We start from the raw sequence: 7,540 nt of genomic DNA, 5'->3' as shown, positions 1-7,540 counted from the left end.
ACCCTGAAAGAAGAAGAGAAAGACGTTTCAGTGAAAGAAGAGGAAGACGTTACAGTGAAAGAAGAGGCGTTCAGAGTGAAAGAGGAGGATGGTGTTACAGTAAAAGATGAGGAGGATTCAGTTTTTGAAGTGAAAGCGGAGGAGGGGGAGATTACGGTCTCATCGGAAGAGGAGAAGGAAGAAACTGGATATCTGGGCCCGATTTCCCAAACGCAAGTTAAGGCATCCAGTGGTTCTAAAGATGAACTTAGCCATAAGATGGTTTTGAGAAACCGGGCCGTGATTACCACTGGTAAGTACTGTCTTAAAAACAGAGGTACAAACTCTGCAGTTGTTGAACTGATGTTTGGTGTTATAAGGGAAATCTGCAATAGCCATTGATTCTTGGAGAATATAACACATGCCTCATGAGCTTAGTTAAATTGTTGTACCCCATCAGAACCCCAAATAAGCTTTTTTTACTCCAATGTTTAGAAACAATGTAAATCAACACTGTATAGCCTCAACATGGTTAAAACTATAATGTTGATATCATGGATGGTCAGTCCTTGCATCCATAGGTATGTCTATGAATTTGAGAGTAGTTAAATGTCTCCAGGCCCATCATCATCTTATTACCAAAACAGTGGTGGAATGACTGCTTTGTTATTGTTTCAACTTCAGATTGGTTGATTGATGTGTGGCTTTTTTAAAGGGACAACCTAGTATTTAAACAGCAACAAAATGGCTGCCAAGAGACTTGGTTTGGTAAACAGCTGAGGGATGGGGCTGGAGAAATGTAACCACTCTCAAATTCATAGAGAAAGCTATTGTAGCAACCCTAACTCATTACCCAGCGACCTCGTCAAGAAGTTCAGACATCTTGGTGTAACAGTTATAAGGTGTTGGCTTGACAGTCACTGGACCCAGGTTTGAGTCCAGCTCAGGGCTACCCCACGAATTCACTACACTATGAATACAAGGACTGGCCATGCATGATGTCATAATGATAGTTTAACCAGGTTTCTAGGCTATATATTATATTCTAGAATTCCTCCATGATGTCATAATGATAGTTTAACCAGGTTTCTAGGATATATAGTATATTCTAGAATTCATCCATGATGTCATAATGATAGTTTAACCAGGTTTCTAGGCTATATAGTATATTCTAGAATTCCTCCATGATGTCATAATGATAGTTTAACCAGGTATCTAGGATATATAGTATATTCTAGAATTCATCCATGATGTCATAATGATAGTGTAACCAGGTTTCTAGGATATATAGTATATTCTAGTATTCATCCATGATGTCATATTGATAGTTTAACCAGGTTTCTAGGCTATATCGTATATTCTAGAATTGCCAGTGAAGATTTCCTGTGAAGGCAAATTATTAGAGCTGTTGATAAGTCATTGTGTAATATTCAGCCAATTTTTTTTCATGCCTTTACATTAAAGGCAAGACATACCTAGATTCAATTACATTCATGAATTGGTTTGAAACCTTTGTTTTAAACCCTTCACAAAGTTGGTGCCTTGACGGATTTGTAAAAAATGGTTTATCATGAAACACTGTTTTTTAAATTTATTTAAGTGTAACCTTTATTTCAGTTAAGTCAGTTAAGAACAAATTCTTATTTACAATGACTGCCTACCCCGGACGATGCTGGGCCAATTGTGCGCCGCCCTATGGGACTCCCAATCACGGCCGGTTGTGATACAGTCTGGATTTGATCCAGGGTGTCTGTAGTGGCGCCTCAAGCACTGAGATGCAGTGTCCGCTGCGCCACTCAGGAGCCCCAAAATCATGTTCTAGTGCTGTCCCCAACTAAAATACATCTTGGTCAACCAAGAGTCATCTGTTCTTTCTACCAATCGCCCCATGTGTTTTTATAAAATCAAATATACGTACTGAATTTGTCTGGTGCTTTAAGCATTCTGTTGGATCAAATAATTAAGACACACAAATGACTCGAAGTCATAACTAGAGGGAGCCGGTCGTCAACATAACCTGACCAGAGGGAGCCGGTCGTCAACATAACCTGACCAGAGGGAGCCGGTCATCAACATAACCTGACCAGAGGGAGCCGGTCGTCAACACAACCTGACCAGAGGGAGCCGGTCGTCAACATAACCCGACCAGAGGGAGCCGGTCGTCAACATAACCCGACCAGAGGGAGCCGGTCGTCAACACAACCCGACCAGAGGGAGCCGGTCGTCAACATAACCCGACCAGAGGGAGCCGGTCGTCAACATAACCCGACCAGAGGGAGCCGGTCGTCAACACAACCCGACCAGAGGGAGCCGGTCGTCAACACAACCCGACCAGAGGGAGCCGGTCGTCAACACAACCCGACCAGAGGGAGCCGGTCGTCAACACAACCCGACCAGAGGGAGCCGGTCGTCAACACAACCCGACCAGAGGGAGCCGGTCGTCAACACAACCCGACCAGAGGGAGCCGGTCGTCAACACAACCCGACCAGAGGGAGCCGGTCGTCAACACAACCCGACCAGAGGGAGCCGGTCGTCAACACAACCCGACCAGAGGGAGCCGGTCGTCAACACAACCCGACCAGAGGGAGCCGGTCGTCAACACAACCCGACCAGAGGGAGCCGGTCGTCAACACAACCCGACCAGAGGGAGCCGGTCGTCAACACAACCCGACCAGAGGGAGCCGGTCGTCAACATAACCTGACCAGAGGGAGCCGGTCGTCAACACAACCCGACCAGAGGGAGCCGGTCGTCAACATAACCTGACCAGAGGGAGCCGCTCGTCAACACAACCTGACTAGAGGGAGCCGCTCGTCAACACAACCTGACTAGAGGGAGCCGCTCGTCAACATAACCTGACCAGAGGGAGCCGCTCGTCAACACAACCTGACTAGAGGGAGCCGCTCGTCAACACAACCTGACTAGAGGGAGCCGCTCGTCAACACAACCTGACCAGAGGGAGCCGCTCGTCAACACAACCTGACCAGAGGGAGCCGGTCGTCAACATAACCTGACCAGAGGGAGCCGGTCGTCAACATAACCCGACCAGAGGGAGCCGGTCGTCACTATAACCTGACCATAGGGAGCCGGTCGTCAACATAACCTGACCATAGGGAGCCGCTCGTCAACATTACCTGACCAGAGGGAGCCGGTCGTCAACACAACCCGACCAGAGGGAGCCCCCCTCCGCTGCTGGACTTCGTAAATTCTGCCGTTCTGCTCCTGAAGTTTTCAGTAATAGACTAATAGTCTACAGATACATAGACTACTAGACTATTAATTGACTACACCATCAGTCTGCAACCTTTTCCAGTTGGAGTGCCAATTTATCTGACCGTTTCTGCGAATCTGTGTGCCAGTTATGATTTTCATATGCACATTTTCGTGGAACAGTTTCATTTAAATTATAATAGTATCTCAAAATTATTGTCTGTGATTAATCTACATTCTATCTAAATCTAAATGAAAATTATACAAATCTAAAAGTAACTTTTATTGCCATTGCCAACTATGTAAAAAAAATAGCCTACATAAAGCCAACAAATGAAAACATGGCATTCTGCAGGTAGAAAATATCCTGATAAAAATAAATATCCTAGAAATCACATTGGCTGCACATGGCCTGTCTACAACAAACTTGAAACATTGTATCAACTATCAACTGGGTCAGGAAACTCGGATAGCAAGCTTGCAACATTGTATAAAATATTCTAGGCCCTCAGTTTCCTGCTCCAGTGAGTTCTGGACAGTAATCAGTTATTTTATGACATTTCCACTGGATCAGACCATTACATTTTTCCCTTTTCTGCTGATTGGTTATCGAAAGGGTGAGAGCTGGATAAATTTTACGAAAATACTTTGAGGAACTATTGTCATTTACAATTGATTTTGATTAGACTTTGTTTACTTGCTGTTTGTAGGTGAAGAAAAAGTTACTTTGAGAAGCTCCACAACTCATTAGTGGTGCAGCGTTAACCTTTCCTCAATAGGGGGTGCTATTTGCACTTTGTAAAAAATTCGTTCCCAAATTAACCTGTTTGGGCTGCAGCCCGACACCGGTACACTTATGACAACATCCAGCTCAAGTGCAGGGCGCGAAATTCAAAAGATATTTTTTTTTAATATTTAACTTTCACACATTAACAAGTCCAATGCAGCATATGAAAGGTACACATCTTGTGAATCCAGCCAACATGTCCGATTTTTAAAATGTTTTACAGGGAAGACACAATATGTAAATCTATTAGCTAACCACGTTAGCAAAAGACACCACTATTCTTACTCCATCAGTAGCTATCACAAATTCGACCAAATAAAGATATAAATAGCCACTAACCAAGAAACAACTTCATCAGATGACAGTCTGATAACATATTTATTGTATAGCATATGTTTTGTTCGAAAAATTTGCATATTTCAGGTATAAATCATAGTTTACATTTCAGCTACATTCAGAAATTGCACCGAAAGCAGCCATAATATTTACAGACACCAACGTCAAATACCTAATTACTCATCATAAAACATTTCTGAAAAATACATAGTGTACAGCAATTGAAAGACAGGCATCTTGTGATTCCAGACGATATTTCCGATTTATTAAATGTTTTACAGCGAAAACAAAATGTAGCGCTATATTAGCGTAGCCACAATAGCCAGAAACACTTGGGCGCCGACGACCAGTTCACATGCACGACAGATATTAGAAATAGCATCATAAAATGTTTCTTACTTTTGGTGATCTTCCGTCAGAATGTTGAACAAGGTGTCCTTTGTCCAGAATAGTCGTTGTTTGGATTCAGAATGGCAACTTTCTCTCTTCATTTAGCAAGCGCGCTAGCCGGGTTGCACGGATCTCTCCATGTAAATAAACGGAAAAGAACGGAACACGGCAAAACTCCCGAATTTTTTAAAAATAATCTGATGAAACTATATTGAAAAAACATACTTTACGATGATATGGTGACATGTATCAAATAAAATCAAAGCCGGAAATAATAGTCGCCTATAACGTCAGCAAAACAAAAGGCAGTCCAAATGGCGCAATTCAGAGTACCGGAAATGGGGTACACGTCATTCCAAGAGGATTTATTCCATCCCAGATCGAGATAATCACCTAATTTCTCTCTCACAGCCTTCTTGACACCCAGAGGAAGGTGTATGAAGTGTATGTAGACTCTTACATGTCATGCCCATGTATAGGCAGGAGGAGGAAGAGAGCATCGATTTCAGACTTTGAACTTCCGGCTCAGGAAAAGTGCTGCAGAATGAGTTCTGTTTCACTCAGAGAAATAATTCAAACGGTTTTAGAAACTAGAGAGTGTTTTCTATCCAATAGTAATAATAATATGCATATTGTACGAGCAAGAATTGAGTACGAGGCCGTTTGAAATGGACACATATTATCAGGCTACTCAATACTGCCCCTTGCAGCCATAACAGGTTAAACTGCCTCGTACTCAATTCTTGCTCGTACAATATGCATATTATTATTACTATTGGATAGAAAACACTCTCTAGTTTCTAAAACCGTTTGAATTATATCTGTGAGTTAAACAAAACTCGAGTTGGAGCAATTTTCCTGTGAGGAAGTGAGAAGCCTGAAATCATGCAGGCTGTTCTGAGGTCGGTTTATAAATTTGCCTGTCTTCTATTGGTTGAGATGCACTGCATACGCCTTCCCCTGGATGTCAGCAAATAGTGAGAATTGGAATGGAGTTGCTAGGCAGATCTGAGGCCTTATAAATAGGCTCGGAACGCGAGGTCCTCTCTTTCCTTCGTTCGCTATGACGCAAAGCAGACCTCAGGATGTCGTTCTAGAATGCTCCCGTTATAGCCCTTAGATATATCCGGCTCTGATTTTATTCGATATAGGGGTTAGAAACATCATAACGTAGTTATTTTAAACCGAGTTATTTCAGTTTATGTGAGTATATTGCGATTTTCGAAATTTTCTTTGTGCTGCGCAATAGTGAGTTGGGCACGTCTTCGCCACATGGCTAATGTTTACAGCTAATTCCAAAGTTGAAGGCGACAATCTACAACCGAGCAACGATTATTTTGGACAAAGGACAACTTGCCCAAGATTCTGATGGAAGCTCATCAAAAAGTAAGAACTATTTATGATGTTAATTCGTTGTTCTGTTGAAAAATGTAAAACTCCTATTCCGCCATTAATTTCGGCACGGTCTCGCTGTAACGCACGCTGTATGTCTAGTAACGTTAATTTTAAAAATCTAACACAGCGGTTGCATTAAGAACTAATGTATCTTTCATTTGCTGTCCAACCTGTATTTTTTAGTCAAGTTTATGATTAGCTATTGATTAGATTAGGTGCCTCTCCAAGATGGCGCCGGACAGATTGCTTGAAGTTTGACTACTAATCACATTGTATAACCACAATTTGTGCCGCTACATATGCACATTTTCGAACAAACCCTATATGCATTGTGTAATATGATGTTACAGGACTGTCATCTGAAGAAGTTTATGAAGGTTAGTCAAAAATTATATATCTTTTGCTGGTTTGTTACGATCGCTAACCTTTGCTGCTGGTAAATGGCTTGTGTTTCTGGCTATTGTGGTAAGCTAATATAATGCTATATTGTGTTTTCGCTGTAAAACACTTAAAAAATCTGAAATATTGGCTCGATTCACAAGATGTTGGTCTTTCATTTGCTGTATGCTGTGTATTTTTCAGAAATGTTTTATGATGAGTATTTAGGTATTTGACGTTGGTCTCTGTAATTATTCTGGCTGCTTCGGCGCTATTTCAGATTGCAGCTGCAATGTAGAACTGTGATTTATACCTGAAATATGCACATTTTTCTAACAAAACATATGCTATACAATAAATATGTTATCAGACTGTCATCTGATGAATTTGTTTCTTGGTTAGTGGCTATTTATATCTTTATTTGGTCGAAATTGTGATAGCTACCTATGCAGGAAAAAAATGGCGGGGAAAAAAAGTTGTGTCTTTTGCTATCGTGGTTAGCTAATAGATTTACATATTGTGTCTTCCCTGTAAAACATTTTAAAAATCAGAAATGATGGCTGGATTCACAAGATGTGTATCTTTCATCTGGTGTCTTGGACTTGTGATTTAATGATATTTAGATGCTAGTATTTACTTGTGACGCAATGCTAGGCTATGCTAGTCAGCTTTTTTACTGATGGGGGTGCTCCCGGATCCGGGATGGTGTGCAACTAGAAGTTAAACTATCATTATGACATCATGGATGGCAAGTCCTTGTATTCATAGTGTAGTGAATTCAGGGGGTTGCCCTGAGCTGGACTCAAACCTGGGTCCAGCGACTGTCAAGCCAACACCTTATAACTGTTATGCCAAGATGTCTGAACTTCTTGACGAGGTCGCTAGGTGTTGGATTACGGTTGATACAACAGCTTTCTCTATGAATTTGAGAGTGGTTACATTTCTCCAGACCCCATCCCAGCCCCCATCCCTCAGCTGTTTACCAAACCAAGTCTCTGGGCAGCCATTTTGTTGCTGTGTAAATGCTAGGTTGTCCCTTTAAAAAGCCACACAAGAATCAATCAAC

The sequence above is a fragment of the Salvelinus namaycush genome, unplaced genomic scaffold (assembly GCF_016432855.1).
Source record: "Salvelinus namaycush isolate Seneca unplaced genomic scaffold, SaNama_1.0 Scaffold31, whole genome shotgun sequence".
Classification (NCBI taxonomy): Eukaryota; Metazoa; Chordata; class Actinopteri; order Salmoniformes; family Salmonidae; genus Salvelinus; species Salvelinus namaycush.
This window is presented reverse-complemented; position numbering follows the sequence as displayed.